General features: G+C 33.1%; 1 protein-coding gene across 1 annotated transcript in view; it reads left to right on the forward strand.

Moving 5' to 3' along the window:
- Positions 1-3,167: 3,167 nt before the first annotated feature.
- Myo10A (unconventional myosin 10A) overlaps positions 3,168-16,132 on the forward strand; it is a 254,254-nt gene continuing 241,289 nt past the window's right edge. The window contains exon 1 of the mRNA XM_089638199.1: positions 3,168-3,643. The gene's annotated coding sequence lies outside the window, so the exon portion shown is untranslated. The remainder of the gene's footprint in view (positions 3,644-16,132) is intronic.

Below are 16,132 nucleotides of genomic sequence, written 5' to 3' on the forward strand. Positions count from 1 at the left end.
GTCCGCATTATCAATTTTTGAGCTTTAATTAATGGATCTAATATCGTGTTAGAGCATCCTCCCCAGACTACTATACCGTAAGATATAATTGATTGGCATAAAGAAAAGTATACCGTTTTTAGTGTATTTTTATTTAGAATATTTCGTAATGACCTGAAGATATATGCCAGTTTCCGTATACGGTTTGTAACATTTATTACGTGATCTTCCCATCGTAGTTTATTGTCAATTATTACACCCAAATATTTAATGGAATCTACTCGTTCTAGTGGATTGCACAGACAACTAGAGTTATCTCTACAAGAATGTATTTTTAGTGTACATTGATGGATGTATGTTTAAAAAATTAAAAACAATTTTCGTTTTCGGCACCACATTGCATTAGGGCAAAAAATAGCTGAGTATCAAATTTATAAGCAGGTACTTGCTTCCGTTCAGAACTAGTTTCACTTTAAATTTATTTCACTCCGAGATATTATTTGGTTTCATTTACTGAGTTTAAAGTTAAGTACTCTTGGTTGCATGTAACTTTATTGCAATTAATGTTGTGTATGATAATAGTTAAGTGTTTGGAAAAGTTTTGAGAATATTGATGGCGAGGGGATGTAGTTTTTTTTGTCGGCGTTTAGTAAAGAAGATTTTTATCAAACCAGAGTTTGAGTGTGTTCATGTCTAATTAATTTTTTGTGTGTCAACAGGTAATTCCATCAAAACCTGATGCCGATTCTCTATACATGATTTGATGTTCAATTTCTTCGTAATTATTTAAAAACTGCATTGTTAACTCTGTTTGTAAATTTTTGACTTCTATCAACGTTTGCGTTTCAAACATTATTCATATTAACCTTCCAGAGGGAGCGCTGTCGTAAAATTTATGACAGACGCGCCTTATCGCTTCCCCCACTCTTACCACTTAGTCGTAAGCATCGAGCTTCGAGCTATGCTAGAATCAAATCAAATGTCAAACATTTACCGCAAGATATAAACGTTTTTCTCAAAGTGAATTACGGTCGGGCAGTTGAATCGATAACAGAAGAAGAAAACAGAAGCTTCCAAAACGAGGTGTTTGTCGGTTATGTGCACTGGATAAGAAAAGATCCTCAGCATCAATGAAGTGTTGCCGTTGCCAGTCCTTTACATGCAAGAACAATTCTTCAGTTGAGGTAGTTTGTAACAATTGTAAGGATGAGAATATTGATTCTGACTAAATATATAAAATATTTTGTTTTGAAATATTAACATGTTTAGAGTGTTGCTTCGTTTTTTTTAAGAAAGTCAAATAATTACTGCCTATTATCATTCTTCATTTTCCTTAAAAAAATTCCCTAACATTTGTGTAAGAAAACACCACTTACATGGAGAAAACTCGATGACGTAAAATTTATGACAAGCGCCCGCTCAAGGGAAATTTCTCAACGCGCCCGCTGGAAGGTTAATAAATAAAAAACCGATTATAACCTAAGCGCATTACAATAATTCTAGACTTCTTGGATTTATGTGTAACTGATAAACTGAAAAAGTATTATAAGGGCCAGTTGTTTCACAAAATTTGAACAATTCATCAAATTTCAAAGTTAATTTTCAAGTTCTGTTATTATTTCAGTTCTGAGAAACAACTGGTCCATAATTATATCATAACAGAACTTGAATAAAGCTTTTACAGGACTTGAAAAATAATTATTGAAATCTGACGAATTTATAATTAAAATTCTGTGAAACAACTATATTATGATTTAAAAACTTTCTTTTCTATTATCTTTGTTAATATTTATCTTCTTCTTCTATTCCTCTGCGTTCAAATTTGTATTTCAATTTCAAATGAGTCATTGAAATAAATTAAACACCGAGCATAACCTAAAGACACATCCACATAATTCTTGTTCAGTAAATTACTTTTGAAATATGAACGAGTTGGCAAGGTTAATAAAGATTATTGCTAAATAATAAATATATCTCATAGGAATTCGAATTATTATAATGTATTGGGAAAGAAAACATAGTCTAAAATTACAGTAAACTGCTTTGCCGGTCGTTTTCGTGACGTCAAAACATGCGGATTTCAAAGTAACAACACAAAATTCTGTCGTCTCTCTCCCGCAGAACAGATAGCAAACCGCTACCACCTCGGAGTCGTAACGTAACAGAGACAGACAGATAGGTATCTAGTAATGCGCTAGTATAATATTATGGGCCAGGTATTAGGGATGCGATCTCCAAAATTATTTTTCCTCAGAAATGCAAGCTTAATTATTTTGTTTTCGTTGCATCCCAATTTACTTAATTTAAATTAACTTAACTTATTTTCAATACAGTCCCTTTTATTTATATACATATTTTGTCACATAGAATGGTAAATTTGAGGTCTCAGCACGGCTAACCACACAGTGAGGCTGAAATTACCAAATAATATTTTATGAAAAAATACTGCTAATGTATCAATAAAACAATATTGATTCTAGAAGTATACCGCTGAAAGAATGGAATATTAAAAAAAAATCAAATTGAAACGTTGCTTGAAATGGCTTTCGCCGTGTTTGGTGATCAGATCTGAATATCCAGGTACTCCCCCACCTTCCCCTTCCTTATCTCCTTCCCCTCACCACTACTTTCCGCATCTCGTTCAATTGGGGATGTCATAGTCTCACTGGCTCCCGAGGGTTGGGATAAATTGAAACTCTTGTACGGTATTTACATTAAAAAAATCCATTGTAGCTCTATTTTGTCATTCAAAACATTGATAATTTGTACGGAAAGAGAGGTTAGACTGGAGTTCTCAGTGATAGGATCATAAGTACTAAATAACGTTGTTTTTTTCTCCCAGTCGTTGAAAACACACAAAGTTACAACAATAATTTAGATAAGAGAAAGAGAGAGGAGTCAAAATTGTATTATTTTGACTGCAATCAAAAAACGTTGGGAATGGGAAGAAATGTGTGAACGTACGGCTAATTGAATCATTGTAACCCTCTATCTTATTTTTATAAACGACGCATGTAACATTGCTTTCAGTGGCAAAGTAATAACATAATAAAGAAAGAATTAAGATTTTTTTTAATTTAAATCGAATTTTGGTTATTTTTTCCCTGAATGTGGGGAATTTTACCTGCATCTCACGGCACAGGTATTTCAGTGTGAGTATGGAGTGGAGTAGGTATAACGGGTTCCACCCAAGTATGGACGTACCTCGCTCAAAAGACGTGTCAGTTGCGGTTTTCTTTTTCTTCTAGTGACGTTTCACTCGCGGCTGAGCGGGACAGCACGATGCAGCGTTTCTCTCGAGGCGAATATTGTGAGGTAAATACTCAGGAATTTCAATGGTCGCCGCGATCCATGCCGTGTTATGAGGTATGCGCCGTCGAATCTCGTGCCACGACAGTTTGTTAACAATATTCGTCGAATTATATCCCGTCGCATGACCGTCGCCGTGTTGTATTGACAGTAGTTTTAAGCGAGGTTCTTTAGTTTTGCGCGAAATTAACGTCGGATTCGGATTTGTACCGCAAGAATACTGTGATATTATGTGCTAAACTAGTGGTGTAATAATATTATTGTGTATTGTCGTTTGTATTTGTGTACCAATCTGTATTGTTGGATTATTTGTCAACAGGGGCGAGGAAGAAATCACATCTTGCTTATAGATAAGGTAAACTTAACATTAATATCCTTCATGATGTAAACTTCAAACAAACGTGTGACTCCCTGTTACAAGCTCAATAATATTCTCTAGGGGTTATGAGGTGTATTTTAATACGTAAACATGAATATTCTTACCATATTTCTTAAAATAACCATCTAAAATGTATCGTAAGACATATTAGTATCTTTAATTAAGGTGTATCGTTAGTTTATCCTCGCATATTGTTGTGAAGTGAGAACATCGTCTTTGGCAGATTTCGGCAACTTCCACGTCAATCCGCTACTATCGTAGGAAAGACATCAACGCACCTCTACAAGAAACCCTGTCTAATCGTGAGCGAAAATATTTTTAAATCATGACGGCAAATTGATTATTTTCACGATGTTCAAATAAATATACAGTAAAGAACGTTGCGGGTACACTGGCAAAGAAATGAATAAGCTTGTATAAACTCGTTTTCTTCAATGACACAAATATCTTATGTTATTTCTTTCAACGAATGAAGTTTCAGGTTTTGGCAGCGTAAGCGTTTTGCAATACATTCTCTCTGACTCGATAATATTTGGCCAATGTCGTTAAAACAATGTATCAATGTTCATATTAATTTTGGTTCATCATTTTTTTCTCCGAGTAAATTACTATGACTTATTTTCGAATGTATTTTAATAAGTAGAAAAAAATCATGATAATTATCACTTAATAATAACAAAATATTTAAGTGTTGTGAAGGATTTTTAGTTTAAGTACTTAATTGTAAGTACGTGTAGTTAGTAGTTACCGTGGGAACAATGGTTCTTCAACTTACAGTAATTCAATTATTATAAAATAATCAACTATAAACAACACACCAACATGCCTGTCGTAACGATGCGGATATCTATTTTATAAAAATGGTCACGAAGTCGATCCCTGAGGTATTCCTTATGGAAAAATGGAATCTGCTTAGTTATCAGAACAAGAAATAAATAATGTAACGATTTATGCAGTAACTGTAAGATCAATAAAACTATATACGGTTAGGCAGAAAGGAAGGTACCAGAAATTGCCAACCAAAATTTTCCTTTAGGTGCCTACCAATAATGTATGTACCTACATAGTTATTCAAAAGAGTCGTCTAGCTGTTAAGTGATGCTGTTAAAATACGCATTGTAATCTGTAAAACGGCCATTGATTTGACAAGCTTGTCACGAAACGTCAAGGAAATTTTACCATGAAGATTACACGCTCTAAGATGTAATAATACCAACCATCCCATCAAAAATAACCTACACAATATAAATAAGTAACTGAAGCCCCGGGGCTTTCCCCAGAGATTTTGGAAATCCCATAGAGACATTAATTTACCCCAATTTGAATGCCAATGGTGTACAATTACATTATGAAGCATCATTATTCTGCTTTGGTTGGAAAAATAGGTGGGTTTTCTAAATCTCATGTAGACAGTCACCTTCCTTCCATTTTAAAAGTCGGATACTTTGTGATGTGACATTATAATTTGAAATAAAACAATAACTTAGTAAACACCACATTTATTTTGGGATCGGTATAACCCTAGTTTCTTTAGGGCTTCTTTTAAAACAATAGTACTACTAAGTTATTTTTTTATTTCAAATTATAATGTCACATCACAAAGTATCTGCTTCATACGAACAAATAAAATATTTATGTGGTTTTCGAAGGAAGCAAATACTTTGGGATGTGACATTATTTATTAAATTTAAAAAAAAACACACTTTGTGATACACCATTTTTCATCGAATTCAATAAATATAGTAATATAATATAATGAATTTAAGTTAATATAATAATGATTAGTGGCTGAGTTGGCATCGCGTTTGGGTCCCACCCATACGTAGGGTGTTCAATTCCTTCTGGCCAAGTCCACCATCACAACACAAGCAATATTTTCCGCTTACTGTGGGAGATTTAAAAATATTGTCAGGTTATTCGTAATCCGGGAATATTTGTCTTTCTTTTAAAAAAATGTCTTAATAAAGCTTGATGTAAGCGAAACCTGGTTGGCCGTCATTTATTAATTCAATAAAAAAGTGTGTTTTGCAAGGTGTGTTTTTTCATTAAATATGTATAAAACATTTATATTCATTTCTTTTAATTAAGTATGCACACGAAGTGTCATTCACTTAGGACGGGCTGTTTCGGAGCATTCGAACAATTCATCAAATTTCAAAGTTAATTTTCAAGTTTTGTGAAAGATTTTTTCAAGTTCTGTTATTATTTCAGTTCTGTCGAGCTACTAGCCTATAACAATATAAATTGAAAAGGACTTTCACAGAACCCGAAAATTATCGTTGAAATTTGATGAATTGTTCAAATTCTCCGAAACAACCCGTCCTTAGTAATTTTGCAAAATATGAATCTGTAAAATCAAAATATGTTTCTATAAAATCAAAATAAGTTTCTGTAAAATCCAAATATGTATCTGCAAAATCAAAATACGTATATGTAAAATCAAAATATGTTTTTGCAAAATCAAAATATGTATCTGTAAAATCAAAATGTGTTTCTGTAAAATCAAAATATTTATCTGTAAAATCAAAATGTGTTTCTGTAAAATCAAAATATGTTACTGTTTTTAAGTACTAAATTCTAGTTAAAATACATCCAATTATTTTTTGTTATTTTTAATGTTCAAAATGTAACTAATTGATCTGTCAGATGAGAAATATCAAATATATCATGGAAATTTAAATTTAAAAAATCAAATAACTATTCCCCGACACTACTAGGAAAATATTTAAAATTTAATGAAAATTGGATAACTTTGGTAGATGTGGGATAATCAGTTTTCTATGGTATTTATTGTATGACATGCAGATCAAAATAGGTAAGAAAATATTAATAAAATTTATGATTTATTTGCAGCGTAATATTACATTTAATATATTTTCGTCATCTGAGATTTCAAAAGACAACTTTGGTCGCCTATAAAAAATCCTCGTGTTTGCGAAACTGGACTAACTTGTATAGAAAATAATACAGAATCAAGGTTGAATGACTGTTTATTTCAAAATTGATTATTTATTCATTCAACTGGAGTCGGTACATTAATTTTTCAATACATTATTTCTTCATTCAAACAAGTAACTTTTTTTGTCGTGCTTTCCCTGGAGATGATGAATGATTATTAAATTGAAGTTATTTAAATAATTAATATATTACGTTACTATTATAACCTGATACCTGGTGCGACCGTTGTAAACTCTTGTTATGCTGACAATACACGTTGGTCCTACGTGTACAGGAAGACTTGGCATGTATTAGCAGTTTCACGCGTTGGCCTCCAACGTTGGCCGGCAACCCGATTATTGTCAGTTTTTCATGCACACATCAAAATATCTTGGCGCCAATCCGCCAACAGCGTTCAATGTTGGCGGATTGGAGCCAATGTTGGCCCAACGTGCACAGTCTTGACAGAAGTAGTGGTCGTAATGGAGCTCTCAGTGGGAGCCATGTAGGTAATTTGAATTATAATGCTGATGAAATCGGCCAAATATATTTAATAGTCAGCAGTCGTGGGTTCAATTTCTGTGATAGCCAATGAATCTCCATCATTGCACAAGATATATTTTCCACTTATAATTATGATAGTAGGAGTTTTTTAAAGGTTTTTTGTAACCGGGAAATGTTAAATGTGAAAATAAATGAAAAAGTAATAAATACGGACTTTGTTATTAAATCGTACACGGAGAAAATTTGTTCTGTTAAAAATGATAGCATGCCAATTTTCTGATAAAATAGTAGTCATTCAGAATATACCGAGAAAAAGTGTTCTTGAAGGGATGTGACAATATGAGCATGTCAATATCAATATTAGTATGAACACGTGTTTCACCCTCCTCATAAAACATTCACTTTTAACTGATGCTTGGTTAGGAACTCTGTCAACTCATTCGGTAAAGGCCTGCAGTCCCGTTTTAACAGGATCATATTTATAACAATAAAGCCACGCAGTCGGTAAAATTGCATAATAGGTAGACACTTATATAAATATGTACTTTCGCAATTGTTCATTCCTTACCCCCTCTTTAGCAGATAATGCTCATTCAATTTGTTTGTAAATACTCGAGTAGGATCGTTAACATTATTATAATATTATGTACGTATTATTTCTCATCAAGATTCCTGAGTCATGAACTCATAACAATCAGTTCGATGGAGTTAGCCTTCGAATTTTTCTACATTAGGTACCTTCGCGGATTTCACCAAAATTAGAATTCATCGCATCTTTCAATGGCATTTTATCATAAATAACTCTTTGCTCATCTTTATTTCATCTTAAAGACTATATAACAGTGACGGAGGAACCAATATATTTACAGCAATATCTTTGGACCTAGCACTTTTCACAAACATATCTTTCATTTCCAGTGCACACAGAAAACTTACTTTGAAATATTGTTCATTTATTAAAAATCTGGTCCAATTATTCGTTTTCCTGTTAAAAACGGAACTAGAGGCCTATAACGAATGATTTGACAAATTTAATAACAAACTATCAGTAACGCACGAATATGTTATGGGGAAGTCGTAACACGTCTTCTTTAAAATAATAATATTTTCGGAGCTCGTTCATTATATTTATTCGGCCTGCGAACTGCGTTGAACATGTGTTCAGATCTATTCTGAATAGGAATATTTTATTAGAAAATGGACTTTTAAAAATTTTTTTTTTATTTATTTAGAAAAAAAGTAAATATTCACAAGAGATAAAAATATATTACATTTCATATCAGTCATCACTTTTTTTGTTCACCCAATTTGTAGAGAAATATTCTCGGGTCAAACTGGGGAGCTAGTCTATGTGCTTATATATATATAGATAATAATATGTACAGTTACAAAAATGGAAAAAAATATTTTCAAAAATACTGTAAAATACTACAAAATATTGTACAATAAAAAAATTACAAATAATTATAGAAACAGAATATCAACAAAAATAAACGAAAAATCAACAAAAATATAAGCAACAGAATGTATCTGAACTACATTACTACATTAATTACATACTGTCACATTTTTAACAGTATCTTGATTAATAAAAGCCTTAGGTACTCATTTTTCTCCGTTTGCCCTTGTATGGGTAGATTTCTCTAAAATCTATCATTTTTGAAAAAATCTGCGTTTTTCAGATTCTCCCATTACTGTGGTCCATTTTTAGATTACATTCATAGTTTAATGTAATGTAAAACATATAATAAATATGTCAGTGATATAAATTCATACATAGTTATCTCTGCTTGATGCAAATTTCAAAGAGATAAAAGCGTGCATAAAAATTCCGCATCTCTTAGTATACGCGTAGTAAACATTATGGGGAATTTCAAATAGCCAGAACAAAAAATATGCAAATTAGGCATGTACAATGTACATACCAACTTATGCAAATTTTGTATTTCCATAAATCTTTTGTAGCGTACAGTCTGATAAATAAATAATGTATAAAAATGGAGAGCGCTGTGTCCGTTTGATTGCAAAAATGGCAAAACAAGATTGTTCAAAGGTAAAATAATAAAAATTTTCAAAAGCGCTATGGTAAGGTGAATATTTTCACATCAACATCAAACAATGTTCAGAAATTAGTGATCGGTACTTCCTAAGATGAGATGATTCTAATAATATTCCAAGGAAATATAATGTTCAGTTTTTGAAATGTACATATTATCAAAGCCGCCATTTATTAGATGTGATTCAAATTAAATAAAATTCGAGCATAACCTAACATTTAAATGTTTTAAATTTTGTTCCATATCCGGTGTTAGGTAGGCACTCAGTGTTGCCACAGTAATGGAAAATTTCAGTTCCATTTTATTAAATTTCTGCATTTTCTTGGCATATTGTAAATTTTGAATTATGCGTTACTCTGTGTTACCAAAGTAATGGGAAATTCATAAAATTTCAATATTTTTTGTTTACTGTTTAAAAAAATGCCAAACAAGGCATCTACATCAAGTGACACAAACATTTATATCCATATTTGGCGCAAATGATAATTTAGTCCACAATTCCTCAAAGGAATCTTTTCCTCACTAAATTGAGACTGCCGTTCCCATTTTTCGTAAAGAATGCGTTACGACAATCATTACTATTCATCATGCATTTGATTTGTGTACTTATCTGAACCAAATACAATAACGAAACGGTTTATTTCACCTCCAATACAATTACACTACAATAGATTGATTTCGACTTTGAATGCCATGCAAACTTCAATAAATAATAGTTCAAAGTTTTCAATATTTTGTTTGCAATCGATTCTAAATATTTTATCTGTGTATCACGATTTTATTAAGAAATCTGCGTGATAATTGGGCATGTTAACATTCACTAATTTTTTTCGTTTTTAGTACTTCGAGTACTAGTATAGTCGAAGTACAAATAACATCTTCTTAATTGTTTGGTACGTAAGATATAGGTTCCTAGCCATTTTTGACTACGTTTTGTTTATAAATTCCACAAAGATGCGACTCTGTCAGATTGTGATTATTTCAGCTCGCTCTAGCTTTTAGCTTCCAGCTACTATAGAAATTGAAGTAAGGTACATGTCGATAACTGTTTTTTTTTTAAAATTAGTTTCATGGCAAAGTTTGTACATTTTTATTATTATTTTTTATTTATTTTTTATTTGTTTTAGCGACTGTAAAAAAACATTATGCATACAAAATATTACGGTAAATTTATGTATAATAATAGTATGGTCCGATTCAGTTGTTGAACATGATTTACGAAGCATTATACCATTAAGAATACTGTTACAGTTTTCAGTCCTTCCCATTAGGGTTTCCTCTTCTGAGGCAACCTGTAGTTTATGAATTTTTGTTACCAATTATTTTACATCATAAGTACATATATACATTGAAACAAAAAAGTCTTATCTCATTGTCTTCAAATGTTTGCAAGTTGATTATCACTCTGTTCTATCAGTCATACTTTTACTTTAATTTTAAATATAATAGTTTCGCACCATGACATTAATATTTCTCTGCCCAAAAGATGTATGCAAATTGGGAATGACTAGTTTATTTTTTGTTTATTACCCTGGTTGAGTAGTTATATTGGGCAGTGGAGTATTCATTAATGTTTTTTAAAAGTTTAAAATGAAAAAAAAATACACTTTGATTCTTTTCGAATTGCCTTCTTGCATCCGGCTAAGGTTGAAGTGTTTCAAACTCCGTCACATTTCATGACGATCAAATTGTCGATAAGCGCTGTTAAGTTTTTAAACATTTTAACTTTCCCAGTTAACCTCCGATTGTGATCAGACATAACGGTCACCTTGTTATGCTTGTCATCTGATAACGCAAAATAGTGCTTATCGATGATTTGGTACTCATCAAATATGACTAGAGTTTGAAACAACCCAATCTAAGTGCGTTAAAATGTAGCTTCATGAATTATTCCAACACAGATTCAACCTTATAATATAAAAGCAATCGTGTGAAATATTGTTGTATAGACAGTCTGAAATGGCATTGAAACCATAATGTCTATTGAAGAGGACCTTCGATCAGGCAACAAGTCGTGACTATATCACCTTCTCTCCAATACAATAATTTAAAAATGTTGCTGAATTTTGACATGACATAACCCGGGAAATAATATGACGTCAGAAGATCAGTTACTTCACCATAGAAAAAATCCAAACACAGACAAAGCTCCCAGTGTTTACACACTTTACTTTGTAGTAGGTGGCGTCACCACTGTTTTATTATCACTGTAAATTACTGTCAATGAAAATTAAAATTGTGTGAATTCAAATGCAGCAATTGATAAAAAATAATAAACCCCCATCATGAGTAATTATTTTCGGCATTTTGACAAAAATTTTAAACTAGTTTGTCCCAATTATCGGCTTAAAAGGCAATGAAAGCCAAAATCATGTTATTAGTGTATCACGCATTATTTATTATTCAAAGGTTTTCCCATTAGAATCGCTTTATTTTATAAAATCAAAACGAATAACAAACCGAATGAACATAATCTATTTTAACAGCCAAAAAACAAAGAACATTGGGTCTTAAGTTTCTCTTTTCACAGCCTGCAAATTTAACAATCAAGCTATATTTTATTTTTATATGCGAAATACATATTTTTTGTTTGCTTTGGTGCTTGTTCGGTAACGAATGGTTATTATTAGTACTTACTTTTTTATGGCAATTTGGATGCATTCATTTGAACAATGCGGCAAAAGTTTCATCTTGATGATGTCACCTTTCTCAGGTCACTGGGAAACTGGTATTGCAGGTTGCAGAATACGGCTGATCTGATGTAATTCAATATTAATTCTGTAGCCGAATTCTGGTTCTTGCCTGCTGATTATTTAAACTCTCATGTTTCAAGGCAATGAACCAAACCATTTTAAAATGTCATGTCAAAATGTTTCATGAACCTAAATAGTCCTAGACGGAGCTATTCGAGAAATCTTTGAAGCCGCGGGGTGAGGGGAAAGATATATGAAAAATGCCAAAACCTACTTAATTTTTTTAATGACTTATCCCATTTCTTTACTCAAGTCAATCAAAAAATAATAATAAGCCGTTATAACTGCGATAAAATTACTCCTCTCCCTATATTTTTCTTCAACGCCATTCATACAAAATCGGGCTAATGCTGTGTTCGGGGCTTTTTAGGTCCATGATAATCTGGCTGTCCAAACACCTGCTTATAGCATATTATATATGTATTTTACAAAAGCTCTGGAGACTCAAATTAGTGTTTTGAAACAGCTGCCCATTTTTTTCATATGCGAATACGTATGTGCTCTCTGTAATATGTCAAAGTTCATGGTTCATTTCTTAAATCAAAACTGATTAAATCAAAGTTCATTGGTCAGTTCTAACTACAGTTTCCTTTCGCCTTCCGGTCTTTCAAATGCCAAGGCCTTGAAAGAAATGAGGCCTCTCGAACAATTGAACACTTCCAGTCAAATTGGATCGGATTGGTTTCCCTCCCAAAGTGAAAGGATTCGAGTTCAAATCCTGATTAATATATATATTTTTTATATAAAATATTTAACCTACTTCTCGAGTAGATCAACTGGATTGCTGGTTTTTACCGAAATCTTTAGATACTACGAGAGTAGACTAACTTTTTTATTTGGATGACATGCTCTACAGGTAATGTTGGCGACCGTTTTATCTTGTCTAACCTCTCCCATTTCTCTGACAAAGAAAAATTCTCCTCCACACCTTAAATAAAGTTTACACTAGTGAATTTATAATAATTTAAACCATCAGCTGCATATTGAAACATAAAATATTGAAACATCAAACACATCAACACGCGACGATACAATTACACCTAATGTTGGAAATAGGTAAAGAAATATTTTTAACAAGAAAAATGGATATTTCAAAAGTACATTATAGATAGTACGTTTCGATCTGAATGTAGATGCGGCGACCTATTAAATAAAGACAGAAAAAGCTTTACAAATTTCATGATGCCTGTAGTTCAAATTAGACAAATCTGTAACGCTTTAATGACGAAGGTAGTCGTATTTCTGTTGAAAGGGACCTTTACCATAGACATCTTTCATAATCTTATCGGCTTCACTGATCCCCTTAACCAGCCTTCATTGCATCATGCTTTCACTTTCCTCATCCCATCAGATCTTCCCATCCACCGTCTATGCTCAGCAGCCTGCACGTCTCAGCATTGCGATGATTTCAGATAATTTCGTTTTGGTCTGGTCATTGAAAATTTTAACTGGTCACTGAAAACGTTTGTCTGGTGAATCTCTCCAAATGATTATTGAAAAAAATCTTTTCTAAATTAAATCGAAAGTTGGCAGTGAAAATGTGCATGATATTGTATTGTTTGTGATAAACATAATGATACTCGGATATACAGACATGCGTTTATATACCTGCAATAAAGACATCGTTTTCACGGTGCTACCCATGGTGGAATTTCGACTACTCCACCGATTCCAAGTCATTTGCCTTCAGTCACCACGTTTTGCTCCAATCTTCTTTCACCACCTCTTCTACGGTTTGCCTCTGGGTCGCCTCCACTGTGGCGTCCATTTGGTCTTGTTTTTTTTGGGTCCTGTCATCTGTAATTGTTTCCTCATGGCCAGCCCATTGCAGTCTTTGTGACTTTTGTTTCATGATTAATTACGTTTATTTCCGAATACCTATTTTATTTATGTATGATCAATTTTCTTACTTACATGGATCAAAAGTCTTCTGCGTTCAAAGACTGCTAACTTGGTTTCTTCTCCAAATCTCACAACCGTGCATATGCAACTCTGTTTTTCGTAACTTTTTTATTTTCTTTTACTGATCAGTGTCGTTAAATCTCCGTAATCCTTCATTAGATCAAAGACTCGAGACGTCACGTAGCGCATATTAATGAGCTCCCACCTTAGGAATATTACATATCTCTTGGAAATACTTTCCGAATCGTCACCACACAAATTCCAATGGATGAGCCACACCTAATCAGGTTCTCCCATTGTCGGGCTCGCACTTCCAGTTTGTTGTTAGTTAACCTGAGTACACTCTTAAGAATGCTACTCTCTTGACAAAGAATGGCTACTTGCCCATTCTACAACCTCGTTACTATTCACATTATTCGATAGTGTAAGGCTTTTGCCTGTTAATTTATAAATTTATTCACGTATGCGCTTTGTTGTTTGTTTTTATGGCCTGGAGTATGGAGTTGTGCATAAGTAGTGAAATATACTACTGTACAATTAGTTTAGGGTTTGAAAAGCAAGGTTGGCTTTGCTTACCTTGTCAGTTTTCCGATTTGCATATTTTTTGTGAGAATATACTATATAAATTGCTGTCGACAATACATGTGATGTGATACAAGATACAAGAAGAAGGTAATGAATGTTATATTGATCGTCGATTCAAAAGAGAACTGATCCATTAACTTTTTTGCTACCCCCATCCCCCCGTCATCGCCCAAATTCCATCTTATACCCTCCCTTACTATTGCTATAAGCACGAAAAACTTATTGTTCGCATTTTGTACGTATAATATATGTCAATGACGATGAATTGAACTTAGATATGAATTGAAAGAATCGGTTTGGTAATGCATGTTCATAAATATTGTTAGGTTAGTTTATTAATTGTTTATAAATAGCAGATTCTTAGATAGCAGATTCTTCAATAGTGACCAACTGCTACTAACCCTGTACAAATCTCAACTGCGTCAAACAATTTTATTTGAAAGCCACCTCTGGGCTGGAGCCTAACAATACTTTATGATACTCAAATTGATTCTGTGCAAAGGAGGGCGGTCCGTCGATTGACAATCCGTTGTTAACAGACCGATTATCATCTCTAACGTTCAGACGCAATGTAGGCATGCTGTATCTGTTCTACAGGTATTTTAATGGAGTCTGCCCTAAGGAACTAGCCGCACTGCCCTCCGGTGCGTGAAACTCGACGGACACGAGCGTTGATGTCGACACACGTTCACAGTTGAGTTAGCTTCATGAGAACGGATCGTTTCTTCGACTCGTTTTGTGTAGGTCGGCTCGTATGTGGAACGAGCTACCGGCAGCTATTTTTCGTCCTTCATATAATCTGGGCCTCTTCAAGACCCGCATTGATAAACCCCTTCCAACAGCTCCTACCTTAACCCACCTCACAACGTTGCCCAACCGAGTGGCGACATAGTTCCCCTGTCTTTACACTGTACAGACAATACATCAGTTCATAAATATTTAAAATATCATAAATGTCTCGGTTAGAAGCAACCACAGAATTATTTTTTAAATCACTGCTAAGAACGCTCAGTTTATCAACGTATTGACTAACTACCCATATTCTATTATCTGAAGAACAAATCAATCAACCGAATAAATAGAAACCAAAAACCTACAATAAAAAATATTTTTTATTGAGTTCACTTAATTATTTACGTAATCGAAACTCTACATTTTTCCTTTTATATTAATGGCACATGTGCCTTGTGTGTTGCAACAAATAAATAAATAATATAATGTCTATGTCATAACTGATTTCACGTTGATCTATCACACTAACCCACACCTGTTGCACGACGCTGTGTTTACTGCGAGAGTAAAAAAACAGCAGAACTGTTATTAGAAGCTATCAATTTTTTTATACGAGGACTCATTCAGAAATGCGAAATGATACGCCATTCTGGCGATCACACCTCTCCGGATTATCTGAGAGAAATGCCACCTACCTGCAAATCTAGTAAAGTTGTTTAAAGCATAGTGCAGTGATCGACGACCCAAAGAGACATGCACCAAAATATCTTTTAATATTTCTCATGCAAACTGTTCTTCATTTTAATCAATCGTTAATATGTGAAGCTCAGATATAACGTGTCGCAACAAAACCATTAAACGCTGTATGATACGCATTTCCGAAATATGCACGGAAATTAGTACATCTTTGTTTATTTTTGTCATCTACTAACAAAAATAATAAAAATTATTCGTCTTATTTATATAATTATCATTTCGTTCACAAATTATTTATC

The sequence above is a fragment of the Hesperophylax consimilis genome, chromosome 12, assembly GCF_061612785.1.
Source record: "Hesperophylax consimilis isolate HC1 chromosome 12, BYU_Hcon_1.0, whole genome shotgun sequence".
Lineage (NCBI taxonomy): Eukaryota > Metazoa > Arthropoda > Insecta > Trichoptera > Limnephilidae > Hesperophylax > Hesperophylax consimilis.